This window comes from Solea solea, chromosome 1 (assembly GCF_958295425.1).
Source record: "Solea solea chromosome 1, fSolSol10.1, whole genome shotgun sequence".
Taxonomy (NCBI): Eukaryota; Metazoa; Chordata; class Actinopteri; order Pleuronectiformes; family Soleidae; genus Solea; species Solea solea.
The window spans coordinates 27,863,168-27,878,085 of NC_081134.1; the positions used below are offsets into that span (position 1 = coordinate 27,863,168).

The following is a 14,918-nucleotide window of genomic DNA, read 5'->3' on the forward strand; positions in this document are numbered from 1 at the left end:
AAATCAGTACATCAGTAAATGTGCAGGATTATAGGAAGAAGGAGTCGTAACTATTTCACAATATTGACTGTTTACACCTGAGTTGATGAACACATCAAAATTTGCCACATCGCCACGGTAACACATTCAACTACATGATTTCCTGTTGCCAGTAGGTGGCGCTATAACTTAACTTTTTAACATAACCTTTTTCTGATCCTTTATTTTTTTGGAGGAGTGGTTTATGTGCAGTCGCTACCATGCAGGAAACCACGCCCACTTACTTTAACCTTGCCCCTAATGACGCATTCCAGTTGTAGTTGGAAGTCGGAATTTCCAAGTCGGAGCATCCTCACAAATCCGTCGTAATTATTTCACAGTAAATCGTAAACATAGTAAAGTTTGGTCTCTTCTGTGACCCAATTAGCATCGAGTGGGCGTGGTATCCCACGTGGGCGTGTCTTTAATTGTACATACTTTGTACATTGACGTCACAGCCGGAGCGAGGAAGACACGTTTCAAAACGAATAACAACAGTCGGCTCTTTAATTGTGAAGGTGTCTCCAGCGGAAGTGGTGTGTTGCGTCACAGTAGCTTTACGCACTGCAGGAGGTGTGTGTGTGTGTGTTAGTGTGTGTGTGTGTCAACGTGTCTGCGCTCATTCACTCAGTCACTTCAGCAGCAGCTGCTTCATCCAAACATCAGGAGGTAAAAAAAAAATCACTTATTCGTCTTCACCCTCTTCTTCTGTGTGTGTGTGTGTGTGTGTGTGTGTGTCAGTGTCAGTGTGTGCCACCTTCATTCATGTGTGTGTGTGTGTGCGTGTGTTTCAGTGGCGTTGGTTGTTGCGGTGCGTTGTTTTTAGCGCAGCTGCGTAAAACGCGTAATTGTAGCTGCTTTGGTTGGAGATGCTGCTGAGATGGAGGACGTGGAGGAATCTGAGCTGAGACTCTGTGGAGGTGGCTGAAGGAAAAGCTCACATGTTTTATTCCTGAAGCTCACACACACACACACACACACACACACACACACACACACACTGCTGCTGCTGCTGCTGCTGCTTCTTCCTATTTCTGTGTCGAAGTCCGGTTCCTGTTAAAACCAAACAAACCTCCACTTCCACCTCAGTCAGCTTCTTCTTCTCTCCATTCAAACATCACCTCATCACACAACTTAAAGGTCTAGTGTCAAACCTGAGGCTTGCGGCCCACACGCAACCCGCCGTACACTTGTTTTCGGCCCATTTTGTTGTGGTTTTACTACACATCGAGTTAATGTTGTCCGTGATAGAAATAAACAACTGGAATGTTGAAATGTATTTAGCACTCCTCTACTTTTCTCTTCTTTTTGTGTATATATGTGTAATATCTAACTTTTAAAACACGTTTAGCCTCACTGAGGACAAAAAGCATTGATTGCGTTCACTTGTTTGTTATCGGCTTTAATCTCTGATTTATTGCCTTTATTTAATCAAATTAGCTTTCTTTCTTTCTGAATTTTATGTTGTTTGAACTTTGACTTGGACACAGTTTTTAACTTTTTAATATAAACAAATGTTTGATGTGAGCAAGACACGGCCCGTGTGGACCACCAGCATTAATATGTGGCCCGGCAGATGATATATTTTATAACGTCCACTTTAAAGGTGCCAGGTTTTGTCTCGAAGGGGCTTTTATACTGACTTTGTCTTGCTAGTAGCTAGTTAGCTTGCTAGCACACAATTTAAAAAAAAAAAAAATAATTAAGAAAAAGAAAAGGATTTGTCTTGTTCTTTTTTATATAATAACATATACATTTATACTTGTGTATAAATACATGCAAACATAATCAAATTAATAAACATTAGTGTTTGAAAGGGAGGAAACTTTATTTTGAAACCTTTCTTTCTTCATTTTGTTCTCAGTGTGTGTGAAATGTTGTTTTTTATAAAAATTTCAAACTGTTGTTGTGAAACGTATTTTGGCAGATGTTCTCTCTAATGCTCTTTATGAATATTGATTTTTCTCCTCCTTCATTTGGATCCATCATTGTTGAGAAGCTGCTGCTGCTCTTTAAGACTTAAGTGTTTTTAACTTTTATTACACGTTTGTTCTCTGTAGAACTTCTGTCACACTAAGGTTCACATGGAGCAACAAACATTTTAATTGTCCTGGATTGTCTTCTGATTCCTTCTCTTCATGAGAAGTCACTTCAGTTGAGTTTCAGTCTTTCCACTGTTGTAATGCTGCAAGAAGTGTGGAGAAACACAGGCTCAACAGGTTGTTGTAATACAACAGTGAGGAAGTGTGTGTGTGTGTGTGTGTGTGTGTGTGTGTGTGTGTGTGTGTGTGTGTGTGTGTGTGTGTTTTAGAAATACCTGCTTTTCCAGTATGAGTCTGTGTAAATGTTTCATTGGTTGACTCACTTGTTCACCACTGTGAGACTAGCTAATGGGTTTGGCTCTACCAGTGCACAGGTAGGACATTGTGTGTGTGTGTTTGTGTGCATGTGTGCATGTGTGCGTGTGTGTGTGTGTGTGTGTATGTGGTACTAAGGCGCACACACACCCTCAAAGTCAATTAAGCACTCCCATGCTGCCAAATGTTTGCTGGAAAAGCCATTTCATAAATAAGCAATATCACAGAGTGAGAGAGAGAGGGAGAGCTCACGGGGCGGCAGTGGGCGTGGTGGGAGAGGTTCATCCTTTAATAAATATCATCAGCAGAAACATGTCATGACTCACAGGAACATGACACAGCAGCTGACCATCACTGAGGAACACAGTAGAGATACTTCAAAATGTTGATATTAGGACAGAAGAAAAATAAGTGTTTTCTCGCCAGTCCTTGTGTGGTCTTCTTGAGTCCTATCGAGTCCTAGTGTGGTCTTCTTGAGTCCTATCGAGTCTTTGTGTAGTCTTCTTGAGTCCTATCGAGTTTCTGCGAGTCATTTTTAGCCATTTTGAATCTTTATGTAGTTTTTTCAGGCCTTGTGTTCTTTGTCAAGTCTTTGTCATAAACCTAACATTTATTTATGGTGAAAAGAAAAACACATGATTTATGTTTTTTGTAAACTAGATCTAAACCACTTTAAACCACTAAGTTTGATTTATTTTTCGAATGCAATGCTTTGGCAGCGTCAGACGGGTTAGTGGAGCCGGATCTGATCTAATCTTCGACAAATACCAGTGTGGGTAGTCTGACATTAAGGGAGAGATCTGTTTTGTTGCTGTGCGTTGTGAAGCAAGAAAAAACACTTGTGGTAAGAAAAGTTTCTTTGTGTAACGTTACAACATTTAAAACTTTTTGTTCACGTAATTTTCATTAAAATCCTTCGACATTTTGTAATTTTTTGTAGCATAATTGTGTGCAACATTTTGCATTATTTATGTATTATAAGTAATCAGGTTTTTTTCTTAAATTTTTTGGTGATGTAAATGTGTTTTAGGTCTCAATTAATATTTTAAAAATTGGTAAGTAATGTTTTTGTGAAGTGACAACTTTTCATATATTTCTTTAAAAAGGTAACATTTATTGAAATCCTACTTTATTGTAATTTTATTGGTTAATGTAAATAAAAACATTAGCAAGGTGTGCATTAGCATAAACAAATGCTAATGAAAATTAAAAACATGAGTAATGATTTTGATGACAATACAATTTGTAAGTATTTTTTTTATCTTACAATTTATTCAAAAAAGTATGTTTTTATAATATATGTATATATGTAAAGTCAAACTTTTTCATAACAAAATTTAACATATTTAACATTATATATATATATATATATATATACATATATTTACATATTTTAAATGCTCATGCTAATGAAATGCAGACCTTGTTGGTAATGCAATATATATTTTATTTTATGTAAGTTACAACTTTTCGTAAAAAAATTTGTAGCATAAGTAATGTTTTGTTGAAATCCCATATTTTGTAATCTTGTTGGTTTATGTAAATAATATTTTTTGAATACTTGAAATTTATGTTTTTTTTAACATAAGTAACTTATGTTTACTGATATATATATATATATATATATATATATACTGTATGTATAATGTTTCTTTTTTTATTTTAAATTAAATAATTCAGTCATGTTTGTGACTGTATTACAAGCACCAAAGACACCATTTTGTTTATTTTTATGCAACTTTATTTGTTAACGGCTACAAATTGAGCTTTAAGTGAATCTGCTGAGGAAGCTTCTTCTTTTTTAAAAGTCAAGCATCTCTCCCTCTCCCTCCCCTTGTCTGTCCACTCCCTGTCCCCCTGTCCGGTCCGGCTGCCCACACCACATAATCATAAAACAAATAAATAAAAATACCACAGTACCGAGTATCACAGACTCGCCCTGCACACAGCAAATCTGTCCGACACCACAAGGCATGCAGTCAACCATATTACATGTCCTAGGTACTGGGCAGGACAGGGTAAAAAAAAAAAAAAGGCATGTGCCTGAAGCTGCGGAGACGCTAATTTATCTGCTGAGGTTTTTTCACTGAAGGAACTGGTTTATTGGTTTATTGTTGCTGGAGGCATCAAAGAAAAACTAAAAAAAGTACCTGAAACAAAATCAATCCGTCAGTGCACACTACTATAAGTATATGTTCGTGCCCTTAAACTCCGATTTATACAATTAAGGTTTATCGCTAAGACATTTGAACGACCTGAAGGCAGAAGGATGAATAAGATCAGCTGTCGCTTCCACTCCATTTTAGCAGCTGGATTTAAGGTTTGCTGTCAATCTGCAAAGGTTAATAAGCTGACTGTGTGTGCGTGTGTGCATTATGTGCACACACATTATTGCATTATGTGTAAAAAAAAAAAGGAACGATTGTAGAATGACTGTTTATCATCTGCATAGAAAGAGCAATTATGATGATTCAGCTGAAATATATGCGTAAACCATTCTTTTTTGAACCGACAAACATTTTGAACCTTTTTGCATATTTCTCCTCTTTGTTTTCTCGTTGTTTCCGTCTGCTCTCGTTGCAAAAGTTAAAAAGAATGAACATAATTGATGGTTCATTCTCTCACCGGTGTAACAAAGAAAGAAGCTCAAACTGGAGTGAAACAGGACTTTAACAGACTTTTTTTAATATTTTGTTGGTTAAATATGGAAAATATTTTCTCAGAATGAAGCTCGAAAAATGACGAATTTGATCAAATTGATCTTGTGGAACATTGGAAAAATAATGTAACTATAACAAAGTGCCTAAAATTAATGTATACAAGTATAAAACAAAAGTATAATGAAAATTACAAAAGTATAATAATAAAGTATAATTAAATAGTATAAAAAATATAACACAAAATGTTAAGATTATACTTAACATTTAAACTATAAGTAGTTAAGTATAATTTAAAAAAACATAAAAAATTATTAAAGCATGATAATAATCATAAAATTAAAGTATAAAAATATGTAATGAAAAGTGTATGAGCAAAATAAAATGACATAAAACTAGAAGTAAAAATCAGAAGAAAATAGGTATTCTGTAAAGTATGGCAATTTTTATGAAAAAGTATAAAAGCATAATAAATATTAACAAATATAATTGTGTAAGTTAAATTAAATGTATAACATTAAAAAATCATTAAATACGGAGATTTATAATATGAGTATGAAAAAATAATGAAATATATACTGTACATCTCAAATATATATTAATAAAAAAAAACAATAATAGGTTAGGTATACATATATATATATATATACACACATATATACATATACACATATATATGTGTATATATATATATATATGTGTATATGTATATATATGTGTGTATATATACACACACGTGTGTGTGTGTGTGTGTGTATGTATAGGAAAGTGGTCTAAATGAGCTTCTATTTTCATGTTTCTGTTATTATTCCTGTTTTTCTGGAAGTCTTAACTCTGTCCTCTCGTCTGAGTACGAAACAGGAAGAATGTTGACATGACATCATGTGAACGGATTAATTAATTCTCAGGGAGACGCTCATTGTTCGTGGAACAAAATGCTCAGTGTGAGCTGGGCTGTTACCGCGGCAACAATGCTCAAACTTCTTTTTGAGAAGTTTGAGCACTTTTTTCTTGTTTTTTTAAACCTGAGCTGATGAATTTTGATTCTAACTCCTCAGTTATGACACGGTCACATTTGAGTCTTGAGGTCATGAGGTCATGACGTGTGTTTTTGGGGGATTTTGTGTGCTGTGTCGTCACATGCAAATCACCAAAATGGACGGCAACATTCCAAATGGCCGACTTCCTGCTGAGTTGATGTCTTGGTTACGGGGGATGTTTTTCTTCGTCTTGGTCGATAACATCTTCCCACCAAGTTTCGGGAAATTCGGTGGAACTAAATTTTGCCTCCGTTTTCACCTTAGGGTGCGCTATAGAGCAATGAACACACGGGTCCAGGAACTATGCCAATATCGCATTTTCGCCAGACCTGAGCTCCATGCAGAGTTTCAAGAGTTTTTATGCTCCTTAACGGCGTCAAAAATTACCGCAAAGACACAGGTACAATAATAATCTGAAGGATTACGATAGGCTCCTCGTTTCGGCCCCTACTATTCATGGCTCGGGCCACAATAGTTTGGTCCATAAAATGTAAGAAAATGACGATCGCTACAGAGCTGAAACTATTAGTTGATTATTAATGAAATACTAAAGTCAGCCATTTTGATAATAAGGTTTGAGTGAGATTATTTGTGTTTATTTTATTGTGTTATTCAGCGTTTCTGTTTTTTTTGCTCCACCTGACGGTGAAATTGTTAAAACTGATTAATTGTAGGTTTGTAGACAAAAACAACAACCATCATGTGATTAAATAATAATGAATTAATAAATAAAAAAAGGACGATTTTAAACGTCTCGTTTTGTTTAAGAAGCTAAAATAATGGATCAAAATAGATATTGAAATAATTTAGTGATGAGTCTCTAATCCACTAATTACTGCTATGAATTCTATGCTTTAATCATCATCATAATGTGATTAGTGTGTGTGAAGATCAGGTTTCTTTTTCCCCTGACATCACACACACACACACACACACACGTACACACACATTCACACACACGTACACACACACACACTTTATGAAACTGACACGAGCAGGAAATCTGACCGTGTCGACGCTAAACAGATTCATGTTTCTCTGACGATGTTGAAACAGTTGGAAGAAAAACATAAAGCCGCCTCTTTCCTTTCTTTCTTTTCCCTTTCACCTACAAACGTCACTTTCCCTGAAACTGGAAGAGTGAGGTTTTCCATGAGTGAGTGGAAGTTTTAACTCTTGTTTTAAACACTCCCAGTGCAGGTGAAAGAATTCACCTGCATAACTGTGTAGTTATGGTGGGTAATATTATTATTATTATAATCATTATTATTATTATTATTATTGTTATTAGTAGTTGTAGTAGTATTTTCCCTTTAAATTCCACTGTTACAGCCAATGTCGTATTACAAAAGAAAAACATCTAAATTAACAATAAGAAAATATTTGTACTTTTCCACCTCAAAATCACAGAATGTGATGGTCAAACAACACAAATATACTAAAAAAAAGGAGGTGGAAGTAAAACAATTTTCTACTCACTTGAAATTTTACTGAAATACAAATAAAATGACCACTCTCAAGAACTACAGCTTTTAATAGTAAAAATAAAAGAAAAAATGAACTGAAACAATTGTTTTGAATTAAAAATGCATATCTGTAATGCAATAATACTTACATTGTTTATTTTGAAAGCTTATTTTTAGACCTATGTTGTATATACTGTAAAATACATTTCATATTCTTCTATATATATACATATTTACACACACAGTATACTGCATTTATATATAATATTTCTTTAAATTACTTTAAGAACAGTTCCCAAATGCACTCTCAAATACTCACACAAAAATAAGTCTTTTCAAATAAAAGTGTCATTGTTATATTATCTTATATATATTATAAATATTATCTAAAATATATATCTACACACGTCATCTTGCTATTTTTATCGTGTTTTTTCTGATCTTGGCTGTGAAGAGACGGAGTTTCCCTCAGTGATGAGGACAATGTTGCTCATCCTGATCATTCACTCACTCACTCACTCACACACATTGCACATGCAGTGAGTGGAGCTGACCTGCAGGTGGCAGTGCTGCTGTGTCGTCATCAGCTCCATCAACACAGACTGTGTACTTATTTAAATGACACACACACGCACACACACAGTGAAGGAAGGTGTGGTGAGTGATTTCAGAGCTGAGTCACAGTGACTGTGTTCTGCTGTAGTGACACACACACACATGTTTGTACAGCAGCCTTAGTGAGGACACTTGTAGACATAATGCATTTCTTAGCCCCTTACCTTAACCATCAAAACTAAATACCTAACCTTAACCCTTAACCTACATCTAACTTAAACCAAATTGTATCCCAAACTCTAAAACCAAGTCTTAAGTCTAAACTCTCAAAAAGACCTTTAAACCAGCCAAAACGTCACAGACCCCACAAAGCCACACATACAAGCACACACACACACACATTCTGGTACGGCTCCCATACTGGGGACTGCTTTTCTAAATTATTGCTTTTCCTAGCCTCTTACTTTAACCTTAAATGTCTCAACTAAATGTTAACCCTTACCTTACCCTAAAATCAAGTCTTAACCCTCAAAAACTCTTAAATGTGTCCTTGCTTTCATTTCATGGAGCTCACAAAGCTACACACATATATTCTGGTACACCTGTATGTCATAGATTAATGCTTTTCCTAGCCACTTATCTTAACCTTCACGATCAAAACTTAATGTTAACCCTTACCTTAACCTCAACTAAATTCTAACCCTAGATTCTAGTCTAAACTCAAAAAGCCCTTTAGTGAGGATACTCACACATTAATGCCTAGCTAAGGTAAAGCCTTAACCTTCACTATCCCAACCCTTACCTTAACCTTGATCAAACCACTGTCCAACCCTAACCCTAAAATCAAGTCTTCACTCTTAAAAAAGCTCTTTAAATTCACCTTAACTTCCAACCCTATCCAAAAATCAAGTTTTAACCGTAAAAAAGCCATTAAATTCATTCAAAATGTCCTCACAGTGTAAGACATTTTTTTAGTCCTTTTTTAAAACTATTCATACAAGCAAAAATGATGGAGATTAAATCATGAATATTCATTACCTAATTTTCTCTGAATTGTACACTTAAAGTAAAGTGCAGCTTCTCTTCATGGTAACATAATCCAGACAGATTAAGACGTGAGTTAAGATGAGTATTGATCAGCAGCAGGAAGTCTCTGTCAGCTTCATTCACTCATTCATCATCTTCACTTTTATCATCTGTGGAATATTTTCTCACCCGGTGAAATATTTCTCATGTTCCTGTGGATTTAATTTTTTTTGTCCTTGTGCTGCAGCTCATGAAGAATCTGTGGGATTGATTTTACAGGATGATTTAAACTGGAAGAAGTTGAACATTAGCTTTTTAATTTATTTGGTGTGTGTGTGTGTGTGGAAAGATGACACATCTTTCAAGTGATTAAAAAACCTTATTTATAGGATGTCAAATTGCTTAATAAGTCAAAATAAAACCAGAGAGTTCTGGTGATTTACATTTTAAAAAAATATTCAATTTAAGTCTACGATAACTTTAAAAACACGTTCACATCTTTATCTCACTGTTACACAGACTTTTACAACAGGAAACTGAAGTTTGTAAACCACTCACTCTCACACACCAAACCCCATAGAGAAAATCAGTAATTTTAGCTCGCAGGGACACAGGAGCTGCTGGTCTACAGCTGCCTCGTGTGGTCAGTTTATGTCATTGAAGTAAATCTGAATGAAAGTTTTTCAATGCTGAATTCTAAATATAACACATTGTAACTTAGTGATGGAGGCAGCAGTGGATCAACAACTCCTGTGTGCTGTGATGTTAAAATCCCTGATTTTCTCTATGGGGTTTGGTGTGGGAGAGTGAGTGGTTTACAAACTTCAGTTTCCTGTTGGAAAAGTCTGTCTCACAGTGAGATAAAGACGTGAACATGTGACATCGTAGACTTAATATAGCTACATAATAGACACCATCTTACTGTTAGATTTTCCAAACCACTCACTCTTCCACACCAACCAATTTACCTTGTGTGGTCACTTCTGCATCTTCTTCCTCTTTTCTTCATTATCATTTACCGCAGGCACAGACAGGTTTGTTTAACGGGTCAGTGCTGGAGAATGTGCTTCACTGAGAGACCTGATTTCTGACACTGCGGCGTGAAATAGAGTCAGCACTGCCAAGTGTGTGGTTATGGTGTTCATGGCGAAGGCCAAATCAAGGTCATTCATGATAATAATACGAGATTGTAGAGAACTTCAGAGTGGTTGGGTGTTGACCCAACAGAGAGAAGAGGCAAATGAACACAGGAGTGAAATTCTGAAGTGAAGGAAAAATTCAGATTTATTGATTGTTTTCGAAGAGACTCCAGCTGTACCAGACTCCCACTGACAAATGTAAGTTTACACAGGAGTTCTGCTTCTTCATCATTCTTTGTGTGTGTGTGTGTGTCACATTTGGGTGGGAGTCTGAATGCTTTCGTTGGTCTCTGGAATGTCAACAGTGAGTCACGTCGGGTCGCTTGTCTCGGGGCAGAGCGGTGCCGCTCCGTGCTGCTCAGGCTTCCAGGTTTTCTGGCATTTTCTCGCACAGTAAAGTCGTACCGGTTCAGCCTGTTTCTTTAAAACAATGGTGACAGAAAATAATTAACATCGTTCAGGTGTGTGTGTCATGAACCCAGGCGGTTTTATGGAAAACAGGAAAACCACACGTACAGTAAAATTAAAACATAGAAAATGTTGTGTATGGAAAGAAAAACACAAACCTGTACGAGCTAAAAGACGCTGCAGTTTCTCAGTTTGTATATTCAGTACATACTGCGTGTAGATGTGCTAAAGAAAACAATCTGATTTAGTCCAGATCACACAAACACTGTGTGCTTTAATGCTTTATCATTAATGTTTGTGTTGTAGTGAGGTTAGCAAGCAAGCTAATCTCGTCAATGTGTTAAACACAAGACGCAGTATTTTTTCTAAAAACAAAAACATGATAGCAACATTTAATTCACCAGTAGGTTAGCTAATAAGCTAATGTCATTAATGTGTTAAACATGTGATGCAATATTTTCATTAATTCACAACAACACATTAGCAACATGTGACTCGTTTGAAAATTATAGGAAAACACGTGTTGTTTATTGTAACATTACTACATGTTTGGTTTTTTTTAGAACACTTTTTTGTAACATTACTACATTTTTGAATTTTTATAGAAAAATGTTTTTGGAACGTAACAATATTTCTGATTTTTTAAAAAAAAGAAAAAAATAGAAATTATATTTTTTTGTACATTACTAAATTGTGTAATATTTTTGACATTTTTTCGTAACCATTTGTTGACCTCATAGTCGCAGCAGTTGTTCTGCTCTAAATCGAGCATGTTTTTAAAGTGTCCACGTGCTTTCACATGGCCAGGTGCCTCAAAAGCCACAGAGGCCCCGCCCCCGTGCTCTGCTCTCATTGGCTGTCTTGTGAGCTCCTGAATTCCCCTCTGGGCCAATAGTGTCTCCTCCCTCTTTTGCTGTGTCCCGCCCCCCACTGAGTCTGCCCCTCCACTGTCTGAGGCCCTGCTGCAGTCTGCTGTCAACTGAGTGTGTGTGTGTATCTGTGTGTGTGTGTGTGTGTGTGTGAGGGAGAGACAGACATACAGACAGACAGAGAGACAGAGAAGCAGTAGCTTTTTCTGAAATGAGTCAGTTTGTTTTCTGACAGAGAAGAGTGAGGATGATGAGGATGATGATGAAGACGGGCTTTCCTCGGCCTGTGCAGGCTCAGGTCAGTGTGTGTGTGTGTGTGTGTGTGAGACAGGGATATTCATGTCTCTTGGCTATTGTATAATACAGTGTCCTCCACACAGTGGTTCTCAGTTTCCACACACACTGAGTGTGTGTGTGTGTGTGTTATGGCTGGTTTTTAATTTTCCTAAATCTGCTTATTATTATTACTATAATTTTTTTTTAACTTATTTTCCTCGTAAGTCATTATTAAGACTTATTTTGAAAATCTTGAGAAGTTTATTTGAGTTTTTTTCATGCATCTCATTATTATTATTATTATTATTATTATTTTTATTTGTAAATGTATTGTTTTTATTTTAAACTGTATCAGTGCAGACGCAGCATGCAGATCATTCAGTTTATGTTGATTTAAGTTAAAATGAGCTGTTTGTTCTCATTAAACTCTTATTAAAGTAGAAATTGTAAAGAAATTCAAACATATTGACATAAAAAACATGGATATTGTGTATATATACATATATACTGTATACGTAAATCCACTGCACTGCAGTACAGACGTGACACTCAGATTATCTCTGTTCGGTTTATGTTGATTTAAATTAAAAAAAAAAGTTTTTTGAGTCAGAAATTATGATGAAATTCAAATATATCGTCATATAAACATCTGTATTGTATAAGCATGTTTGTGTGTAAATGTTGTTGCATTAACTCATAATTTTTTTGTCTGATAAAATTCATGAGATATTTGAGAAACTCATCTAAAGAGTGAGAGACTCAGAGTCTGCAGAGTGATGCAGTTTAGCCAATCAGTGTGAGTGCTCCACACACACACACACACACACGCGCTGTACACACACACACACACAGCATCAATCTTCTTGACAAACACACTTTTCTTTCTTCTGTTTTCAAGGTTAATGACAAACTTGTTCTGATTGAATTTTCTTGGACGAGTCACAAAGTGTTAATTATAGAAATTAATCTTTGGTCTTTTAATTTGAAAAGTCAAGCAGAGGAAGTTGGACTGAAGTAGCTACCGTTAGCCAGTGGGTAAGTCAGCAAACACCTCCCTCACATTTAGAGGGAAAAAAACAGTGGACAACACTGCGATTGACAGCTGCTCTCGTCCAATAGGAGCTCCTGGTTTCATAAACTCTCATGCTAGTCAGTTAGCCACTGCCAGCTACTGTTTTGGTAATGTTACAACATGATACAGTGTTGCGTTTTAGTAACTAAAAGGTTATTTTTTAAATAACATTTCAACATTTTTATTCACATTTATAGTGACATAAGTTATGTTTTTGTAACGTTAGTACTTTTTAAAATAATTTTAGTTCAATAACTATTGTTATTTTGTCACTTTGCAATCTTTTTTTAAACATTTTCAGTGAAGTAATGTGTGTTTTTTGTTATATTTCAACATTTTGTAACATTTCTACTAACATAAGTTGTGTTTGTTGTAACATTAATACATTTGGAAACAATTTTATTGCAGTAACATAAGTTATTTTGTCACTTTACAACCTTTTTACTTCAGTAATCTAAGGTTTTTTACATTCTCACATTTATTAGTAACACGAGTAATGTTTTTATAACATTACTACATTTTCAAACAGTTTTAGTTCAGCATATATTGTTTTTTGTAACTTTACAACATTTTTAACATTTTTAATAATGTATGTTTTCAACTTTTGTGACATTTTTAATTACACAGGTGATTTTTTTAAATAACATTTCTGCATTTTGAGAAATTTTACGAACATGACTCGTGTTTTTTGTAATATTACTACATTTTGTGACATTTTTTAGTGAAGTTGTAGATGTTTTTTGTTCTGACAAGTAATGTTCTAGGAGTAACGTGTGTTTTTTTGTAATATTACAACATTTGTTGTGGCATAATTCATGTTTTTTCGTAGCATTAATAACACAAGGGATTTTAGGAGCTGATATTGCAGAGAGAAGACACAGGAGTGTGTGAGTGTATCTGTAACCAAAGCTGTGCTACAGTGAAATATAAGCCCGGAATATGAGTGCAGTGAGGTCTGTTACCACCTGCAGCTGCTTTTATCTTCATCTGTATATTCTCTGTCTTTCTTCTTCTTCTTCTCTTTTATATTCTAATTCCCTGCACGACTAGTTCTAGCAGCAGGTTTTGTTCATTCTCCTGCAGAGACACTGTCAGGTGCACTTTCACATACATTTGACTCTCGCTCAGTAAATAGAGACTTAAAGGGATAGTCAACAGAGAGAATAAAATCTACGTCAGTTTAAGTTTTTACAATATCTGAAGAACATGTTCCATGTCTAACAAGGCCGTCTATCCAACAGGAAACTGAAGTCTGTAAACCACTCACTCTCCCACACCAAACCCCATAGAGAAAATCAGTGATTTTAACATCACAACACACAGGAGTTACTTTAAGCACAGGACAGTTCATGTTCCTGTGTTTACATCTCATTTATTTGAATCTTGTTTGAATCACTCATCTGGCCTGTCACCTGTGTGTGGTTCAGACCTGTGTGTGGTTAAGACCTGTGTGTGGCTCAGACCTGTGTGTGGCTCAGACCTGTGTGTGGTTCAGACCTGTGTGTGTTGTGGTTGGTGATGGCGTCGTGAGCTGGAGGAAGTGAAAGCAGACAAACCATCTGTGCTTCTGTTCTGAGGAAATGTAGGAAAAAACATTTTGAGAGAGGAAACACATCAAAGGTTTCTGTCACTTTCACTTTGTTCTGCGATAGTGAGCACAAACGACACACAACCTGACCACAGAGACACAACCTGACCACAGAGACACAACTTGACCACAGACACACAACCTGACCACAGAGACAAACAACCTAACCACAGAGATACACAACCTGACCACACAGACACACAACCGGACCACACAGACACACAACCTGACCACAGAGACACACAAACTGACCACAGAGACACACAACCTGACCACAGAGACACAACTTGACCACAGACACACAACCTTACCACAGAGACAAACAACCTAACCACAGAGATACACAACCTGACCACACAGACACACAACCGGACCACACAGACACACAACCTGACCACAGAGACACACAAACTGACCACAGAGACACACAACCTGACCACACAGACA

The 14,918-nt window shown here is 36.0% G+C and overlaps 1 protein-coding gene across 2 annotated transcripts in view; it reads left to right on the forward strand.

The window, feature by feature from the left end:
- Positions 1-582: 582 nt before the first annotated feature.
- Positions 583-14,918, forward strand: part of pld1b (phospholipase D1b) — a 37,419-nt gene continuing 23,083 nt past the window's right edge. Inside the window, exon 1 of one of the 2 annotated variants that reach the window (XM_058633230.1) lies at positions 583-687. The gene's annotated coding sequence lies outside the window, so the exon portion shown is untranslated. Of the gene's footprint in view, positions 688-11,678; positions 11,834-14,918 lie in introns of those variants that run through there. The other variant, XM_058633239.1, reaches the window with a different exon arrangement.